Raw genomic sequence first — 21,974 nt, 5'->3', positions numbered from 1 at the left:
CGCTCTCAAGCCATTATTAAGCCACGTGCAGATTTAGCAAAGCGCATCTGTAGTCGCCCACAAAGCGATCTGATTAGCTAACTTCAGCAGCTGCTAAAATGACGACGGCGCGAGATATCTAATTATTTTTTTCCAATTATTTATCACTGTGACCAACACTCCAACGTTCATATATCCGGTTCACATTGTTTCCGACCACCGTGTGTATGCATTTCTCTCTCAGTTTGAATCTAATCTTTTTTCATTCTTTATCATTTAGTAATTGTCATGAATACTATCAGGAACAGTGATTTCACGTTTTTGCGGTTGTGTATCCACGTACTTTGTAGCCCCTTCTTATAGTGTGATTTAATTACTACTGTAATGTGTTTGAGATTTTGATGTTAAGATCTGTTTATTCCACTATTTGAGGATACGAATCGTTATGAAGAGGGAAACAACTGTGTACGAGCAATAAAATTATATGGAGCCATATGTCAGTCGCATACACGTAAAGGGCTATCAAGGGACATTATATCGTTGTTCCTGCAGTGTATAGAATTACATCGTCGTAATATTATGCTAAAGAAGCTTATGCAGTGTATCATTGTAATTACCTCCCACTTCAGAGAGGAGAACTAGCAATATTGTCTCTGTATAATACTACGCACACAATTCTGTGAAAGCTCGTTTGAAGGAAAAGGTGTTTATGGTGAATAATGCTTCAACAAGCATTTAAGCATCTGATATAGAGAAGATGGGCTGGAAGGAACTAGCCATTGCAGAACGAGTATATATTTTATATATACAATGCAAAGGTATTGAAATTAATTTTATGTGTATGTTGTTAAATGCGAATACGGAGACATACCTGAACATTCAACATAGGTACTTGCGACGTCCACCAATTTCCTCGAACGACTGTAAATGGAATCCATAATCTTGTGGAGGTAGTTATGTGGAACGTTGGTGATAAGTTGATTTGATAATATCTCGAATCCGTGCTTCCAATTCTTCTAGTGCGCAAGGTTTTCTAAGGTACACCTCCTCCTTTGCTCAGCATCATTGGGAGAAATTCATAGGGTGTGAGATCTGGATTTCGGGCAGGTCGTTGTCGTCGCAGCAAACGTCCCGGAAATGTTTCGTCCAACCCCGCACATACGACATTTGCAAAGTAAAGTGGTACACCATCCTGCATTTATATACGATCGTGGATGTTTTCCCTGCCAGATATCGTGGGTCATTCATACTCATCAAGCATCTGAAAGTAGCGTTCGGAATTCACGGCGTCACGCAGAAGATACGGGCTGATGATATTAATGTTAGTTATTTTGCGCCACAGGGTTAATTTTGAATGATTCTACATCTCCTCAATTTTCGATTATTCTATAGGTACATTCTGGGACCATATACCAACCAGAAATGGCAGTTGTCTCGATTGACGAAACCTCTGACATGGAATATGGCTTCGGCACTCCAGAGAGTGTTTCGACATACTTGATGCTAATCCTCGTGCCAACCCAGCGTCCACTCGCAGTATTCTATTCTGAGGTCGCAGTCTTCGGGTGTGGGGTTCTGCACGTGATGGGTTTCCATAAGCGAAAATTCAATTCCTCTTTTAACATCCTGCTCATCGCGTACCTTGAGGGACCAGAAGCATGTGAACTTCCTAATTAACAATCACGGGAAGAGAACCAGCTTTCGGGTGGTTAGGCTGTGTCCTTTGCAGAGTTTCGCCCAGACGTGCCATTTGGGCTCATCAGTTGGATTGGTACGCCCCTGCAAGACTCTCCTTAGCAGTGGCAGTCCAACTGCGTGGTCCCAGTCCGGCTCCATGGCTAAATGGTTAGCGTGCTGGCCTCTGGTCATACGTGTCCCGGGTTCGATTCCCGGCAGGATCGGGAATTTTAACCATCATTAGGTAATTTCGCTGGCACGGGAGCTGGGTGTATGTGTCGTCGTCATCATTTCACCCTCATTACGACCCGCAGGTCGCCTACGGATGTCAGATCAGAAGACCTGCATCTGGCGAGCCGAACATGTCCTCGGACACTCTCGGCACTAAAAGCCATACGCCATTTCATTTGCGTGGTCCCGCCGTGTTAGCAAATATGGATTTCTAACCTGCTAAAGAAGTGAATTCTCCGTTTTCAAAAATATGTACACCCCGTGGAGGTTTGGAATTGTATCTCCGTGCGGTCGTGAAAGCCATTTTTGAAATTTCTATGTAACACCATTGTATTGTACAATATGGCTTAACTAGTGTTAGCATTCCGTATTTTAGGCGAAAGCTACTATTTTTGACAAAAGTAACAATGCTGTTAGCTACGACGGTGCAATGTTGCGATATACTTGCTTTGTTTATTCACATTTCTTTTAGTTTATCGTTTGGCTTCTGTTTTGAAAGCGTTCATCTTAATAGTTATACATGACAGCAGGGTTTTATATTACTGAGGAGTGCCGCTAATTATGAGTGGCATCGTCCCTGGTTCCTTTTCTTATTAAGGGGCCCAGTTATTTATAAATACCAGCGTCTGTGGCTGAGGAGGCGGCGCGCCGGCCTCTCACCTCTGGGTTCTGTGGTTCAAATCCCGGATCACTCTGTGTGAGATTTGTGCTGGACAAAGCGGAGACGGGACAGTTTTTTCTCCGGGTAATCCGGTTTTCCCCGTCATCTTACATTCCAGCAACACGCTCCAATATTTTATTTCATCTGTCAGTCATTAATCATTATCCCAGAGGAGTACGACAGGCTTCGGCAGCCGGCACAATTCCTGTCCTCGCCGCTAGATGGGGGCTTCATTCATTCCATTCCTGACCCGGTCGAATGACTTGAAACAGGTTGAGGATTGTCATTTATAAATACTCATACCATTACAGATATCGCAGCAACACGGGTATTCTGACTGTTTTCACTCACACCGTGTAAGTGGCGGTGCGGTTTGCGTCACGTGGCTATCAGCTTGATTTCGGAGGATAGGTGATTCGAACCCCACTGTGGTTTCCCATTTTTCACACCATTCAGATACTGGGGCTGTACCTTAATTAAGGCCACGACCGCTTCCTTCCCACCCCTAGCCCTTTCCTATCCCATCGTCCCCAGTAAGACCTATCTTTATCGGTGCGACGTGAAGCAACTTGTAAAAAAAAAATAATAATAATAATAATAAATGTTATCGCTATTCGTATCCTGGTCAATACAAGTGATATTTTCGAAATAAATAATAGTAGGCTAATGACGTATGACCTCCGTAGAGGCATGGTGGACGTCTTTCAAATTGACACTTATAGGTGACTTACGCGTCCGTGAGGATGGAATGTATTGGGTCGATGCATACGTTTGTGCGGTTCTTATATTTTATATTTTATTTTATTTTACTGTCACTGTCACGCACTGTAAATCACAATCACTCAGTGATGTATTCACCTCCGCTCTCTATGACCTGCCAACGTTCAGGTAGCAGTTGAATGCCTCGCCTGTAGAATTGTTTTGGTTTTGACTGGAAGAAATCTGTTAGCCATTGGTCAAGAGAAGCTTCGTCAGGAAACACTTGTCCCTGAATGTGGTTAGAAAGAGAGCGGAAAAGATGGAAATCTGTGGAGGCAAGGTTAGGGCTATACGGAGGATGAGGAAGAGGTTCCCAGTCAAGTTCAGCGATCACACCTTTGGTCAATTGCGCTGTATGCGGACGAGCGTTATCATGGAGCAATAAGACGGGTTGTTGTCTTCGTCTTTTGTTGTCAATAGCAACAGCAAGCCGTCTTAGCTGGTCACTATACACAGCAGGGGTAATCGTTACGTTTTTCGGAAGAAGTTCGTGGTGAAGAATGCCATCTTTGTTCCACCAAACACACAACATGATTTTCTGTGGATGGGCACTATCCATGGCACGGGGAATTGCTTTTTTTTTTATTTTTTTTTATTGGCTGAGCCACTCTTTCCTCTTCTTCATGTTAACTTACAGGCACCATTTCTCGTCACCGGTGACAATGTTTGAAGGGAATGCTTCGTGCCTATCACAAGCCATCTGGTGCCGGGCAAGCAACGACGAATAGATGTTTATTCGTTGATTTTTGTTACTTTCATTTAGCACGTGTGGTACCCATATACTCGATTTCTGTACCTTATCCATCGAATGGAGATGGCGTGCAATAGTTGACTGATCACATTCAAAAACTTGCGCCATTTCCCGCGTTGTTTGACGAGGATTCTCATGAAGCAACTCATTCAAGCGATTTTCGTCAAAATCTGAAGGTCCTTCAGTCAAACCGCCCTGCTCGAAAGCGGCAAAACCATTTTTATGCTGTTCTTTCAGAAATATTGCTTCATTCCCGTTCACTTTACAAATTGTTCTCGCAGCTCCTGTTGCACTGGATCAACGTTTAAACTCAAGGAGTAAAATATGCCGAAAATGCTCACTTTTCTCAACTTGACATTCCATATCCGTTTGAAATATACACAAATGATACGTTCACAAACGAGAAAACCTGTGTTTCACAACACACGAACTCCAAACTCAATTAAAACAACGGAATAACGATAAGCAGTCCCTTTACCTCGCGTTGTTGCCAACCCAAAAGAATACCGCACTAACTTATGCATCGACCCTGTATTATAATTTTGAAGACGGCACCCACACGCAGTTCCCGAGTCAGAGGAATTAACGATTGAATGTTAAAATCCCCGACCCGATCGGCAATCGAACACGGGATCCTTTCGACCAGAGGGCAACACGCTAACCATTTAGCCATTGAATTGCACACGGATCGCACACAGACCTTTAGCTATGTTCACGATATCAATTGTCGGGCAATACTTCAGGTTTTATTTTTGATTTTATATTGCTTTAGACTGCCTGCTGTCATTTCTTGATGGATGCAGTACTTTTGCATCCATCTCTTGGCACAGGCCAGAGTAAAATGTAGCTTCCACCGAAGTCCCAGTCAACATCCATGGCTGTGACAATATGGAAGTTGCTGGGGTATGGGTAGTGCGGAGTAATGACATTCAGAGCATGACTAGTGCATCTGAGTGTTATGAAAGGTGCTGCTTATAGGGTCAGTCGTGCTGCAATAGTACTTTCTGACCCAGTGAGGAAAGCAATGGCAAACTACCTCACTCCTCATCTTGCCTAGTACGCCTCATTTTGGTGCTGCCATTGGTTTCTTGGGTTTCCTTATAACCGCATAACCTTTGGTGGTGCTATTTGAGAATCCAACCAGCCTCTGGGCTGATGACCTAACAGACAGACAGATTGCTTTAGAGTTCTAGGATTTATCTGTTTTATATTTAGACGATATTTATTATATATGGAATCATCAGTCTGAAGGTTGGTGGGATCTTCAACGCTGTTAGTTGTTGTAGATACCGGGCGAGTTGGCCGTGCGGTTAGAGGCGCGCGGCTGTGAGCTTGCATCCGGGAGATAGTGGGTTCGAATCCCACTGTCGGTAGCCCTGAAGATGGTTTTCCGTGGTTTCCCATTTTCACACCAGGCAAATGCTGGGGCTGTACCGGAATTAAGGCCACGGCCGTTTCCTTCCAACTCCTAGTTCTCTCCCATCCCATCGTCGCCATAAGACCTATCTGTGTCGGTGCGACGTAAAGCCAACAGCAAAAAAAAAAAAAAAAAAAAAAAAATGTTGGTGTAGATGGCCTGGTTCACTGATGAAGTACGGTAGGGAAATGAGTGGTGAGGTAGCTTCCTGTTCATTTCCCGTCTGAAAGAGGACAGTCAGCGAAGCCTACTGAAATTAATGCAGCAACTGATTCTATGAGTGACATTTTTATTCAGTTCATCACAGGGACTGGCTGCATAAGGAATGATATTGCTAGCATTGCTGATACCTCTGCCAATTTTAAGATTTGCGAAGCCAGATGCGGGACTAAGGCAGACCGATGCTAGTAACAAACATGTGTCCTGGCCTCTATTAGAAGCCATAGTCCACCTCGAATACTGTATCTCACTGCTTTATTTATTGGTATTAATTTTTATTATCTGTTGGGTAGGTAGCGAGTTTTGCTATTACATTAAATTGACTTTATATCGATTTTCTGGGTTATTCTAGACTCTTCGTTCCACATTGTAAAGATTTTCTTCAGTTAATAGAATAATATTAATTAATGTATTTATTTATTTCATTAATTACTTAATGTATTTATTTATTGCATTTGTCTGTAATAGAGTTGCACTCCTATCGTCGCCATTAGACCTATCTGTTTAGGTGCGACGTAAAACAACTAGCAAAAAAAAAAAAAAAAGAACAAGAGTTGACCAAAGGAGGTCGGATAGGATAGATGAAAGTGAGGAGCCTGACGCAAGTAAGTGGAAGCAATGCCAGGACTCCGCTAAGGACCCCGTGGTCGTCAACCACGCTCCCAAGTTAAGAACCCCTGGGGCCTCTTTTAGTCGCCTCGTACGGCAGGCGGGGAATACTGTGGGTGTTATTCTACCGCACCCACTTACACGAGTATGCGACTTATTTTCAAAAATTCCACATACATTGACCAGGATTTGAACCACGACCATCAGGTGAGCAGTCAGTGACGATGCCACTTGGCTATCACACCCTAGCGTCAAACTTCACTCGTTCAAACTTTTTAGACTTTTCTTCATTTCTGTACTTTTCTGATCCCTTTTACGTTTGCCTTATGTTGTTCCAAATTGAGCCCAGGTACTCCACTCACGAATTGCACACGGATCGCACATATACCTTTAGCTATGTTCACGATATCAATTGTCAGGCAATACTTCAGGTTTTATTTTTGTATTTTATATTGCTTTAGACTGCCTGCTGTCATTTCTTGATGGATGCAGTACTTTTGCATCCATCTCTTGGCGTAGCGTTAAAGGGGAGTTTAAACCTTTCATAAATGACTCGATTACTTGAAAGCTCTGGGTTCGATTCCCAGTTCGTCGTAAGAACAGTAATTCTGGTCTGAGGGTTGAAATATAGTTCGCTCAGTCTCGTAAATACAATTGCATTTCCTGTAGTGGAGCGTCTGAACTTAGCATTGCGGTGACCACGTGTCACTCCAATATATGATGGCGATTTGTCTGGGCAGCAGTCGTCATGGCAGGCTTGATACTCTTTATGTGTTATAGCCACATTTTTTATATTTAAAATATACTCATTGGATCAATTGTGTTAGGTAATGGGTATGAGGTTAATGTCCTGTATCTGAGAGATCTGGAACGAAGGAAGTGATTCGTCTCCAGCTGTTGTTCTGCAAACTCGCACGTTTCATTTAAAATGCCATTGTGCGTTTTGTGTACGTACTTTGAGATAGGAAAAGAGCAAAGTCGCTGTTTTACGTGACTGCTGATCTCGGTGTTACAGCTGCAGGACCTCTTGATTTACGTCGAATCCGATCCGCAGTGACTTGACTTTGAAGCTGTCATTTGTAGATTGTATTCAAGCAGAATTTTTAGTTCTTTTGTTAGTGATTTAGCTCTCTGGCAGGTTTTATGACGATGACGAGAAAGGAAAGGGTTAGGACTATAAAGGAAGCGACTGTGGTGTGATATGAAATTTGAGAAGCCATGGAAAACCATCTTCAGGGCTGCCGGTAGTGGGGTTCGAACCCACGATCTCCCGAATGCAAGCTTAATAGATGCAGGGCGCGAATCGCGCAGTGAGCTAGCCCGCTGGGAATTTTTCTTCTTCATTAAAAATAATCTATATAGTTGTTATCTTTCTGTTGGAGTAAAGTTGACAGTACTATCCTGAAATTTAAGGTCCATATTCACCAACGCGAGTAAAAGCCTTTACCTCGGTTTTAAGCTAAGAAAACCGAGATAGCAGTTACATTCCTATTCATCAACAACATTATCTCGGATAAGAACGGGTATTATCTCCGTTTAAAATTTTATCGGAGTTAGATTGGCCGGTAAAACAGGAAATCTGAGATTCAAGATGGCAGCTTGTAGACGGCTGGAATATTTAACTGAAAGAGAACATCACCACGACGAGGAATAGGGCCAAGGTTATGCAATAAAACATCCTAGATGGATAAAAAGAACGCGCTACATATTTTGAGTACTACACTGGTATCCAGGAACTAACATAACCTGGAATTCCCAACACATACAGATACTGGAAAAAGTATTCGTACATCATATCCATTTCGAGACGTTTGTTCACTTTTCAATACTTCGTCGGGTTCTTCTTTGCCTTTATTATTGCCTGCAGTCGTCGTGGGATGGAAGCAACTAAGTTCTCGGTAACCGATGACGCAATATTGTTTCATTCTTCCAGTATGGCAGTTTGGAGATCATTCCTGTTGGAGATTACCCCAGATCGTAAGTCTCTGTCCAATATCTCCCATACTTGCTCTATCGGATTGATGTCGGGGGACTGAGGCTGTGTAGGAAGATGCTTTGGCACATTGTGAAGTATCCAGATCTTTGTATTATCGGTGGTGTGTTTTGGATCATTGTCCTGCATGAACATGAAATTATGTTCCAAACCAAGTTTCCTAGCACTGGTGTAAGATGTGTTTTGAGAATATTATGTAGCATTTATGATTGACGGTTCCATCTATAAAACACAAATTTCCAACTCCGGCAGCACTCGTGCCCCCCCCCCCCCCCACCCAGACAAGAACGGAGCCCCCTCCATGTTGGACTGAAGGAGTGAGATTTCTGGGGTCCAGTTCTGTGTTCTATTTTCGCCACACTAATCCTCTTTCAACGGAACCAAGTACGTTGTATTTACTTTCATCGATGAAAATCACACGCTTCCACTATTCGTCCGTCCTATCCACATGTTTTAAAGCGAATTCTAGGCGTTTCTTGCGGTTCCTTGCACTAACAAAATATTTCTCCTGGACACTCGACCATTATACCCTGCTGTTTTCAAGGTATTTCGCATAGTATCCGTACATACCTCAAAGCTCCGCTCCTCCAACTCGAGAGCAATCTGAGGGGCACTAGTTTTCGGATCCTTTTTCACAGTTCGAACAATAAATGCCCTGTGCCTCTGAGACAGTACTTGGGGACGACCACTTCTGGGCCTGTTCCGTACACTTTAAGCCACACAATACCTGTCAATGATGGCCTTAACTGTCGATCGAAGTCGATATTTCATTGTGAAGTTTGATAATTATTTTCCGTTCCTCTTGTGTTGTTTCGTGCCCTTTTCGCCCCATTGCGCTTGTTTGGACCTTGCGTCAACTGCAGGCGTACACGGCGATTGGTCGTGGATTGCGGTATTCGCGTGCCACTGCACGTACACGGAGCTGGGAAGGGCCCTGCATGTTACTACAAGGATCTGTTTTTTTGGTGTGCGAATACTCTTATGAGGTGTGTAATGTCATACTCAACCTGCACAATCAACGATCTAGACCTCTTGATGCAATGAAATGGTGCAAACGACATTCAGGCATTACATCTCGTTCTGTATTAATCCAGACAGTCCCCGTGAATATCAATATATTTACCCAGAGACGCCGTGAATGTATAAATAATACTTTTTCGAGTATCTGTAGGTGGGCCGAAAATGAATTCTCGATTGTAGCTTATATCCTGTACGGTACACGACTGGGTGCTTTTTAAATGACGAACGAAGGAATTGCCTTATTTGCCTAAGTTGATATCCCAGTTTATCACGTATCTTATTGACCCCTTCGATAGTTTGAAGAAATAATTAAAATTCTATGCGGATAGGTTTTGCGCATTTTTTCCTTTTTTCGCGTGGATAAGAAGATTGCCTATTTTTTTAGTGAAATATACAATGTGTAAGCTATAATTTTTCTTATTCTGTATGATGTTAATGCTTTCTGCGCCGAGCTGAGTGGCTCAGACGGTTGAGGCGCTGGCCTTCTGACCCCAAGTTGGCAGGTTCGATCCTCGCTCAGTCCGGTGGTATTTGAAAGTGCTCAAATACGTCAGCCTCGTGTCGGTAGATTTACTGGCACTAAAAATAACTCCTGCGGGACAAAATTCCGGCACCTTGGCGTCTCCGAAAACCGTAAAAGAGTAGTTAGTGAGACGTAAAAAAATTATTATTATTAATGCTTTCTGCCACCAAATTCAGTAACAACTCCTACGCTTGGAACGTCATATTAGGCTTCTTGCTTCGTTTCTGGTTGATAGTGGACATCATTTAATATAATAAATAATTGATAATTAGAAATTATCTGCTAACACCGAATGGAATTAAAACTTCTTTACATTTCGATAGTGGCGGTAGCGAGTAGTCATTTGTTTTCCGTGCGTCAGTATGAAATATGTAAAGTTCAAATTCAGATTGAAACGAAAACTTAGTTTTGGTAAACCGAGATAATAAAGTCTATGGTGAATACAGAAGCGAGCGTTATCCAAGATAATGATATTATCCGAGTTTTGAAAATCTATGTAAACAGCAAAAGTAACTGACGTTTGTGAATACGGGCCTTAGAGTGGACAGTGTCCAGTCAACAGTTCGTTTCACGACATAGGTGTGAAGATCATTAATCATACTTGTATATAGATGTCATCTGCCATTTGACTTGAATCTCTCTCTCTCTCTCTCTCTCTCTCTCTCTCTCTCTGTGTGTGTGGGGGGGGGGGCATAAAACAAGCATTTCATTTTGATCCCCTCCCTCTCCCAATCCGTAACGTCATGCACTCTGATCCCGGCTAAGCTCGCTCTCGTGTTCTATTTAGACTGCATTTCATTTTTTATTTCTGTTCGTCCATGTATTATCGCGTGGATAAAAAAATATTCACGTTTAGTGCCCACTCTGGCATGTAGATATATACCATTGGTCCATTATTTTGACATAATATCTGCCTTCCTAACGGAAAGCCCTCTTACTGCCTATGTACTTGGATTTGGCTGAGTTGAGATCCCATTTTTATCATGTGTCTGATTGACCCCTTCGATAGTTTGAAGAACTAATTTGAATGCTAAGCGGATAGGTTTTGTGCTTTTTTTCCCCCGTGGATTGTACACATGAGGAAAAAAATTTGGTGCAGAAATACCCCTTGTATTGAATGACTGAAAGCGTTCTTTATTATGCGCAACAGTTGTTCAGTGGTTGCTATAGGCTATTGGTTTCCTGTATGGAACGCAAGATATTGCTGACTGGCATGTAGACTCCAACTTCTTAATGTTCAGTTTGCGCTTGTAGAAACTAAATAGCTTGCTGCTTAAGATTTTCCTCGGTATGTAATTCAAAACATATCCTCGCGGTAGGTCTTAAAGGAAATATCATCCTCGCAAACCCTTTAGTGGTATTATCCTCATAAAAAGGTTATTGGAGTGTCTTGTTATGTTTAGTATTGTGAAGGATATTTATAGTGCCAGTTGACAACATTGGTGTAAAATAAAATAAAAACAGGGAAGAAATGCGGATGTAAAGCTTATAGAGATTGTCGTCTTCATTCATGCTAGGGAAGAAGGTTTACGATGTCGTGTGGAACTATTGTGTTTTCTTGTGATATCTGATCAAGAATTGGAAACGCCAATTCATATAGGGAATGTTTCGGTTTATCAATATCGGTACTACTTTCCAGTCATAAACGCTATTCTTCGTTGAGAAATCACTGTTCATTTCTACTAATACATTTGAAGGTATTCGCGTATATATATGAAAGTGTGTTTGTTTGTATGTATGTCTCGAATGGACTCAAACATTATTGGACTGGTTTCGCTGAAAATTTCACACTTTGTTCTGGGGGCGGGGGCAGGGGAGGTTAGGAAGTGGTTGGAACGAAATCTGAGGGGTAGTTCGGCATAGGGGGTGAGAAGGGTGGAAAAAATGAAACAGGGGAAGGTAAGTAAACCGCAGGACAAGTCTGATCAGCGGGTTGCCTACAGCAGTATGTAAAGATTATGATGTGTTTCTTATAACTTTTCTCTTTCTTCTTTACTTCTACTTCTTCTGTAAACGGTATATAAAAATGAAAAGTCGAAGTTCAATCTCCTTAGCATAGGGGTAAAAAGGAGTGAAGAAAGAAAATGTCGAAAATGACAAGAGATTACGGTGAATGTGTGTGTACAATATGTTTCAGCATAGCTCTCAACCAAACTAGATACACATATAACTTAATATCTGGAAAAATTACTGTAGGGGCAAGAAACCCCTAGCACCCCTGAAGGAAGGGGTGAAATGTAAAAATCCGAAAAATGATCGATATTAGTGGCGAGTTCATAGTCTTTGGGGTAGCTGAGATGAACCGTGACACACTGGATGCCATTTGAGCTGAAGTTCATTCCCAATCGGGATGGGGGTTGGAAGGGATGAAAGGAATGTCCAATATGACCGAGATCATGGATGCACGTCTGCATATTCCAGCATAGCTCTCAACCAAACATGATACTCACATGACTTACTGTTTGGGAAAGAAAACTGTAGAATAAGACACCCCTACGGGCGTGGTTGAAATATTAAAATAATAGAAAACGACCAAGATTAAAAGTGAAAACGATGTACGTTAATAAATATACTTCTTATTTTGCATTGAATTAAACGGTTTAGAAAAATCTAACGCGGTTGGATTAGAAAACGCACCTGCTAGTTACCAAATAAAATACAGTAATGGATTTTTGAATATTGAAAAAAATGTATTTCTTTACTGCTGCGACCGATGAATGGCGAAGGAAAACAGTCAAACTTAGGTAATGCAGTGGAAATGAAATACGGCATAATGAAATATTAACAGCTAAGTTGTAGAGACTCGATACGTGCATGAAGGTATAAGTCTAGCAACAATTTCAATCGTAGTAGTACCTCGTTAGTAGTGCCAGAGGGGAGTGGTCATTAGTTCCACATTTATTTAATGTTATCATTCCAAATGACATGGCGAAAGTCAGAAATCTTTCAGCAATCTTCCCAAATATTCTGCATATTTTCTTATATCGTCCCAAATGTAGTGTACTAAGAAATGCAGTACGTAAAATAAGCCAGTTATTTCCCACTTATTCGTAATGAAATATCGTAGGTACTCTGACAACTGCATAGGCAATTTTCATTTATATATTTGCACAGGCCCTTTACACCTGTATATTCAAGTTCAACCGTAGCCGTATTGGTATGTTAGATTGATCCTAGAACCTCCAAAATTTAGCTGGTACTACTTAACTGATGTAAATAAGATCTTGATTCTGTGCTTTATTGCTTCTATTGGAATCGTTTAGAATTATGAGTTCTCTGTTATAAAGTAATAAGCACACATTGTTAGTAGATGGTTTGTGTCTATAGGAACGATGTCATTTCAGTTAGTTCATTTATAGGAGGAGATGCATCTTTACGAATAAAAAAAATTTAGTTTTCAATTTTTTAAACTTAGATATCCTTCTTGCAGTCCAAGGCACACGTAATATTCTACATATTTCAAAAATATTGGTGTGTTTTTGCCACATGCCTTTACGGTCCAATTCTCACAGCCATATGAGAGACAAGAGTACTTTACATTCCTCTTTAATCTCGTTAAGGAAAAGTTTTAAAACATTAGTAGACAAGTGCTAAAACTAGAAAAACTGAAGAGAAAGGTAACAATTAAAGGAAAAAAGGTATGTTTTGAAGAAACATCTTAGAAATTCTAGTCTTTGATCGTCGTATCCCCATTAGTTTTGTTTTTTGCATGTTACATCCCTGCTGTAGTGTCGCAGCCCTGGACGGTCCTTAGCTTTCCTCGGCTGCTTGGGGAGGTGGGGGGCAGACTGGAAAGACTAGCCGATGATGGTCTTAACTTGTCCCATCCATCTTCTATGATAAACTTCTCTAGATATTCTCCAGGTCGTCTCGCATTGTGACCAAAGAACTGGAGTGTTCTTTCGTTGAAGTGAGAAGAAAGACGTTGGTTCTTCTTGTAGTCCAAGGACTAAGTAACATTATACTCCAGCACCACATTTCAAAAGCATTGATGAGTTTTGTGCCACAAGCCTACGGTCCATGTCTCACAGCCATTTGAGAAAACAAAAGTCCTCAAAGCATTTCAACCAGAGAATTATTATTTATGTATCTATTTATCATAAATTATACAGAGTTTATGGATGGTCTAATGGAATAGGGCAAGCCCCATCTACATTAGATGCTTCACAGGCAGTATGCGGTGAATTGTAATATTTATAGCCCAGACTCCATTGTGCTAGTGGCGGTTGTGGGGGATTAAGACTTAAGTTTGATCAAATATGTATAGATACAGTTATAGTTAATTTAAAAAATAGAATGTATTTCACGAATAGGAATGAACGTATGGTTCTGTATGAAAAATTTGCTTACATAGCATTTGTAGTTGCTGAGCTATAAACATTTTAATTTTACTTAATACTAGCATTTGTGCCCGTTCTTCAGACGGAAATTTGTAGTAGATTACAAGTTTCCTTTAGGAATTTATGCGAAGTAACATGACGCTATTCACACGTTTAATGCGATATGTTAAAATAATATTTTCGTACTACAGCGCGGGGGAGTAACGAAAATATGGTGAAGCTGAACAAATTCGAGAAGGAGAATGAGAACAATTTCCGAATTTATTGTACGGTACAGTTACTGGTCCGAAGTTGTGCGAAATTCTCCGTGGTACTCAGGTTGCATATTGTATCTCTGACCACTGGCGTGACGCTCTGATATTGGTGATACCACCCTTAATATTTGTCTTACCGAAGTGAGTAAAATGGCTCTTTATTTTTTCTCGTTACCCACCTCGAAGTGACATGCATGACATGCCCTACGGGACTTGTACTAAAAATCCAATTTTTCGTAATCATCTGTGTTATTATTCGTCGTACGATAAATACGTACATGGCATAAAGGAACGGAAATAACATATTCTTAAACGTTTGTTATGTACAGTCTTTTGATAGACCTAATGTCAACGAAAATATCTGAGAATAATTTTCCTATAAATACCAACTCCATGTGATTACCATGACATCGTATGCGCCTGATTACACAATCCGGAGTGAGTAGATTTGGTTGAATTTAGTCCACGAGTTTTCTAGTTATACAAACTGATAGACAGACACTAAAAGGAAAGATTCTACCTCATGTTTAGTACTCTGTATTCAGTTACATTAGGTGGGGTTAATTTTCAAGCCGAGAGAAATATTATGTATCCTCTGATTTTCTCCATATCCTTCAAATAACTGTAGGGGCTGCCTGGCCGAGGCGGTAAAGGCGTGCTCGGTTCGCTCGGAAGGACGAGGGTTCGAATCCCCGTCAGAAAGTCGTAAAATTTAAGAAACGAGATTTCCACTTCCGGAGGTGCATATGGCCCTGAGGTTCACTCAGCCTACACAAAAATTAAGTACCAGGTTAGTTCCTGGGGAGCAAAGGCGGCCGGGCGTAGAGCTAACCACTCTACCTCAATCACGTGCCGAGGTTACGAATGGTGGAAGCCTTTACCTTCCACCCTTCCAAGGGCCTTCATAGCCTGTACGGAGATGACTTTCCTTTTGCTTTGCTTCAAATAACTGTAGGTGTGTGAGGGTGTCTGTCACTGGCTGCAGAGCATGAAGCCCGTAAAAATAGTATTTTTCTCCGTCATTTGAAGAGTAAGCGAAATTATGTACATAACAAAAATTATTTAAATTGAAAGGGCGTTTCCCATATAATCAATAGTGTAAGAGGAAATTTAAATAAAAACAACCTCTTCTTTCTTCTTATAAACCCCCAGTTTATTCAGTGATTTTTAAATAATGTTCGTATCAAAATTGCTCCTGGACGATTAGACTCTAAATATGAAGTTTGGTCGAGATATACTCAGTAGTGTAAAAAAAAAAGAAAAACACTTCTTTTATTGCTACAAACCCCCCAGTCTATTCAGTGATTTTTAAATGTTATGCATATTGAAACCTGCTCCTGTATGATTAGACTCTAAATATGAGGTTCGGTAGAGATGTGGTCAATAGTGTAAGAGAAAATTGAAAACAAATTCTTCTGGTCTTCCAATAAACCCACCTCTATTCAATGATTCTTAAAACGATATGCGGCCGAGCTCGATAGCTGCAGTCGCTTAAGTGCGGCCAGTATCCAGTATTCGGGAGATAGTGGGTTCGAACCCAACTGTCGGCAGCCCTGAAGATGGCTTTCCGTGGTTTCCCTTTTTCACACCAGGGAAATGCTATGGCTGTACCTTAATGAGGTCACGAACGCTTCCTTTTCACCCCTAGCCCTTTTATGTCCATCGTCGCCGTAAGACGTATGTGTGTCGGTGCGACGTAAAGCAACTTTAAAAAAAAGGTATGCGTATTGGAACCTGCTGCTAGATGAGTAGACTCTAAACATGGAGTTTGTTCGAAATTTAGTCAATAGTTTAAGAGAAAATTGAAAAAAAAAACTCTTCTTCGTGTAAACTCTCAGTGATTTTTTAAAAGATGTACATATTAAAACATGCTCCTGAATGAGTAGAATCTAAATATGAAGTTTGGTCGGCATATAATCAATAGTGTAAGATAAAACTAAAAACACTCTTCTAATCTTCCTATAAACTCCCAGTCTGTTCAGTAATTTTTGAATTAAATGCATAACGGAACCTGCCTCTGGATGAGTACACTCTAAATATGAATTTTGGTTGAGATCTACACCTATTCAGCCGTTTACCCGTGACGGTGGAACAAACAGACACGAAAGCTAAAAGCTACTCATATGATTTCGGGTTGACCTAAAAGGGGTAAATATATCAAAATTTAGCGAAATAAATGACATTACTGACAGCAGACCCTCTAGAATTTTATGTATAATATACTTTAGATAATACCTCTTATTTCCGTCCTGAAATCATTTTAGAACAGTTAGTTCTCTATTCTTCCGTTTTGTATCTATGAATCATACAATTAAATCTTGAACACCACATAACTATAATACCATGAGCTTCTATGTAACTTCTCCTTCGAGTTCAGCGATGCAGTTAGCGTAATTGTAGAAGGAACTGCTGAAATGTGTTAGATATCCATCGGAGCGTACTGTGGGTAATTACGTCGAATTTCCAGTCCGTCATAGACCGCCCATGTGGCCAGTTTCGCGAATGAGGTATACGCTAGTGTATTTTACATGTAGTCTGAGAACCATCTCTCTTATCGTGCACGGTTGGGAGATGAAGAACCTGCAGTGACTGCGATGAACAAGTTATTAAAAAATACACTGGGCTGGAAGCTGTCGGTGTACACGTCTCCACCAGTGATTTAGATTTTATTGAACCATCCATGAAAATTGATCAACAATGAGCAATTGATATTAATTAGTACAGAGCAATGTGGAGGCCTTAAAGGGCGTAAAAGATGAATCGATTGTTGGCTCCCAGAAACAAATGTCTAACGCGCCCTACATGACATTAGGACTTTGTCTCATATTTTCAGCCTAACTTGGAGTTAATAAATAGGTATTATCATTCTTCGTTTCCCATTCTCCAACATTTTCGGTCACTTTATCATAAAATTGTTCCTACAGTAATTTTTTATACGGAGAACAAGAAAGAACTCCCGTATATATTAAGTGGGCCTTGTGAAAGTTACGTGCAAATCTTCTTTGGTCTTCCTGACCCAGTGTATGGGACCATCGAACCCGTGAAGATAGAGTTTGCTTCCCTATAAACTATTTTATTGTATCTTTGAGGGGCTGAATGAGTGGTACAAAACCACCGAGCATCATCCTAACGCAGAATCGAACCTTTTATCTGTAGCTTCTCAAACTTCTCCTAAATATGTGGCGTAGATCAGTCGACTGCAAAGGTGGAAAATAAACTGCAGTCTGCGTGTTTGTTTGGTGTTCCGCATCGCTGGACGAATACTGGAAGTACTACACGTGCGACATCTCAAGTATTTGCAGCGAAGACACGAATCCTCATGGTAGTGAATTAATATTTTGGGATCTATTTTCTCATAAAGCTTACATTTTGGCTTATCTGACAAGCGAAAAAACGATTTGCCTCACAATTGAAGACATTTGTGCGAAAGTCTCAAAATTTACATTTCGGGATTAATGCTGCGCTCTCTTGGTTGGGATGGGTACTGAGTTTTAATGGGTTGCTCAACGAGCTCGTTGGGGTTGCTACGTCAGGGAAGCTCTTGGTGACTAAATACAATAGCGCTTAAAGTGCTTTGTGTGAGAGGTAGTTCATTGGTAGGACAGCTTACCAGCAAATAGAATCAAACCAAAGTAGAAGAATAGGTCAGGTAACAAACTGCTCCACATTGCCGTGGTTTAGTGTACTTCAGTGAAGGCAAACATTTCCTTTATCAGTAAACATCAATTTAATGCTAGCTAAGTACTTTATGGTGGTTTGAAGATTAAATATGTTGGTAGTCGGAACTCTGGATTGTTTTGTAATTTGTTTACAGCAGTGCCGAATACTAAAGAATATTCTCTTGAGTGAAGATGGGCTGTCTTAATTTCTCTTATTAAGGGCTAAATATAGTCCTAAGTTGCAAAATAGTTTGGAATCTCTCAGCTCTTTGTAAATGTGTAGTACAGTGCCGCCTTGAGAAAAAACAGGAGACTTTGCAGAACAATTTCTGAAGTGGTCGGCCTTAGAAAATAACACTAAAAAAAGACGGAATCATACGTAGGCTGTCGGTGGTTGATCCTAAATGTTTCCTACGTAAAATACAAGGGCTGGAAGAAGGGCGAGTTTCCGCCAGAATAGCGGGACACTTATCGGTAGATGTCAGGGTTATGGGCTGTTGTCAGTGATTTAGAGCCGTAACTTGATATAAGATTTGCATTAAATGCGTGATATGCTTGCAGTTTATTAATGGTTTTCATGTTATCTTCTGGCGTGCTATAGCTGTACGAATTATAGAACCCTTATTGATGCATCCTGTTATCGTTTTTCCTTCATTAATTACAATAACAATGTTACATCTTATTCCGCCCTATAAGTTTGTTTCGATCCGCTTGGTTATTTTGTAGTTTAATGATGATGATGATGATGATGATGATACTTGTTGCTTAAAGGGGCCTAACATCTAGGTCAACGGTTCGTATTTATTTGTAGTTTATTCATATAATTTATATTGACGGAGCAGAGTGGCCTTGCAGCTCTGCTGTCGGCAGGCGCAGTGGCTGGTTCCCACCGTCGGCTAACCTGAGAAGGGTTTTCCGTGGTTTTCCATTCTCCTGCACTAAGGCAAATTTTGTTACATATCTTTCTATAGGCCACGGGCGCCACCTCACCACCGTCTCCTTACCTTAAATCACGGCTTTAAATCTTCTTGGACTGAGAAAGTGCGTAACCTGTAGGAAGCCCGCCTTATTCTATCAGGGCACAGAATGAAAACATTTAATAGTAGTAAAAATGTATAGGTTGTTTCTTCGTCTACTTTGTACCAAAACACCAAGGCTACCTTTAGTCATTTTATGGCAGCGACGACTAGTGTGGTGGTACTGTCACTGCTGTGATAATACTATTGTATGGCCAAGTCATGTAATGTGCATTTCGTGCACAATATGGGAATGGGAGTAAATTACCGGTATTAAAAATGGTGTACTGCTTTGTTCCAAAATGTACTTCAGAGAGTGAAAATAAAAATGTGACGTTTCATCTGCTTCTTACTGATCCAACCTTACTAGAGAAGTGGAAAATTGCTGTTTCGATGTTTTTAGGTTTTTAATGGTTACCAACAAGACCGTCGAAAGTGGATACCAAGCATTTCCTTGAATTTGACTTTAGTGTTATTCTCACAAAGAAGAGGCTTCTTCCAAATAAAATATCATCCAAATTTAGTGCTTACCCCACTCATAAACAAATATGTGCCAAACGCAGAAGTGAACCTTCCCCAGATTAGATTCATGTAAACCAGAAAAAATTCAATCAATGGCATCTTCACCTACGTAAAAACATCTCAACCTCCCATTACAAAAATAGCAATTCTGCTATCCACCCCAACTCCAAAAGCATCCCGAAGATATAAATACAATAGAAACAGGAGGGAATCTATGTTGCTGAGGAAGTCAATCGATAGATAATAAGAAAGTAATTTATAAGCTACGACAGAACTGAAAGAATTAAAATCTTAGAAGAAGCTGAACACAATAAAATACAGAAGAGAATAGATCAGGTAAACCCGTACGGAGAGAAAAACGTCAAATTTGGTGAGACTACTTTGAAAAAAAACAACAGTTTTGTGGCATAGAAAAGCACCTAATGGTTACATTTCAATTAGATGGTCGCTTAAAACTTCCATGCACGAATACATTAAAAAATTACCTTTGCTACACTAATGGAGCAGCTAGAACATCTTGAAAATGTAAACTGTTCTTCAAAATATTATAGGCCGACAGGTATGTAATAAATACGTATGTGATTTAAGCCGATTAATTTTTTTTGTAAATGTTCCCCTCCCTTATAGCATTTTAATTGGTTTATCAGGCGAATATCAACATACTTGTGTTCTTTCCCATTTAAGAGCATTGTCTAAGTCGTTTCTAAGTCAGCCCATAAAGATGACATCTAGCGGCGTATTTTGAAACTCGCCGCTACCCCATCAGCTGGCCTGCATTTCCGGCCTTGAATATGACGTAGGCAGCGTCTTAAATAATATACTCGGACAGTGAGAGATATTTGGGAAGAAATTCATGGAGTAAAAGTCCATGTTTCTACGGTTAAACGAAGACTAACAGCTGTAGATCCCATTGGTAGGCGACCTTCTGTAAAATAATTCATGTGGGTCATTGCTGATGGGTTCATAGTCCTTTGGAGCAAAGAGAGCAGCTTTATTATGTTCTGAACGGACGGAATCAAGTAACTTCGATGGCTTGCTATGAAGAGAAACAACATAAGCACTTAGTTCCCACTATGAAACTTGGAGTAGCACGGTGTTGGATTATTTTCCCAGAAGCGGTGTCGGTCATCTGGCCGAACTGATGGAGAAAATGGACCAATTTAAGTACTATAGTATGATAATAGATCCTGTTATTCCTCAAGCAAGAAAAAACATTTCAGCATGGCAGCATTGTTAAACGTCGGCTCCGCGTTCTAGTAGTGAGGCTGCCTCTTCCCAAGGGCGCCGCGTTCGCGGCCAGGTTAGGAATTTTTACCTTGATGTGAGTGCTCAGGTGAGAACAATTGAGGAGTTGTCTGACACTGAGATAGTGGTCCTGGTTTAGAAAGCCAAGAATGAAAGACGAGAAGAATCGTCGCGTTGGACACGCGTCACCTGAGAATCTGCAGGCCTTTGGGTTCAGCAGCGATTGCTTGGTAGGCCAGATACATGTAGGAGTTGTTGGTCCGGTCTGTGATTCCTTGCCGTTCTAAGTTCCACGCTTTTCGTGTGTCAACACCTAAAACATTCTACCCGTATATCTCACGTTATGACCAATTTTATTTTATTAAATAGTTGATGGTATTAGTACCTCTACGACCCGTCCGAGTGCCTCATGAATGAGCCTTGGTGTGTAGTTTGGTAGTGATCAGTGAGACGTATAGATTTGTATAACGGACGGACAAACTTACTCTGAAGGAATCGGTCTCAGAAGTTGAAAAACTTGTTCGGGCAGGTATGGCTTCTGTTAAAGTAGCTGGAATATTATAATAGTAATAATAATAATATTAATAATAAAAATTTTAACGAGGGAGTGTGGGAAATCTTGCATGAGACACTTGTGAAGGTGTGAAGGGTTTGCACTCCACAAGCTGGTGAGATTCTTACCCACTAAAAATCACACACCCTTTTCCCACGATGTGCATCTCCACCTTGGAATCTCTCTCGCATTACTTCTGGGTGGCATCATGTTTTTATCCTCTCAGGCTTCTTCTTCCTTCGTTTCTCCTTTACTGATGTTCGTGAGCATTCAGATCCCTCTTTTTCTGTCGTAGGATACTTTCTGCATATTCAACTATGTCATCCAACATTCTTGGTTCCGTAACATTACTAGAACAATAGATTCCGGTGTCAGTTCTCCTTGCTCAACTTCTAAACACCTTTGTGTAGACCAATGTTCACATACAAAAAAGGTGTGAAGTACATCCCCTATAAATGCTTGTTTTATAAATAATGATGTAAATCTGCGCCAAACTGTTTTGGGACATATATATTATATATTTGTATTTTGATTTGTTCATATTTG

The 21,974-nt window shown here is 40.7% G+C and overlaps 1 protein-coding gene across 3 annotated transcripts in view; it reads left to right on the top strand.

The window, feature by feature from the left end:
* Positions 1–21,974, top strand: part of LOC136872427 (E3 ubiquitin-protein ligase MIB1) — a 381,779-nt gene that overhangs the window by 120,697 nt on the left and 239,108 nt on the right. The window lies entirely within an intron of this gene.

The sequence above is a fragment of the Anabrus simplex genome, chromosome 4, assembly GCF_040414725.1.
Source record: "Anabrus simplex isolate iqAnaSimp1 chromosome 4, ASM4041472v1, whole genome shotgun sequence".
NCBI classification, from domain to species: domain Eukaryota; kingdom Metazoa; phylum Arthropoda; class Insecta; order Orthoptera; family Tettigoniidae; genus Anabrus; species Anabrus simplex.
This window is presented reverse-complemented; position numbering and strand designations above follow the sequence as displayed.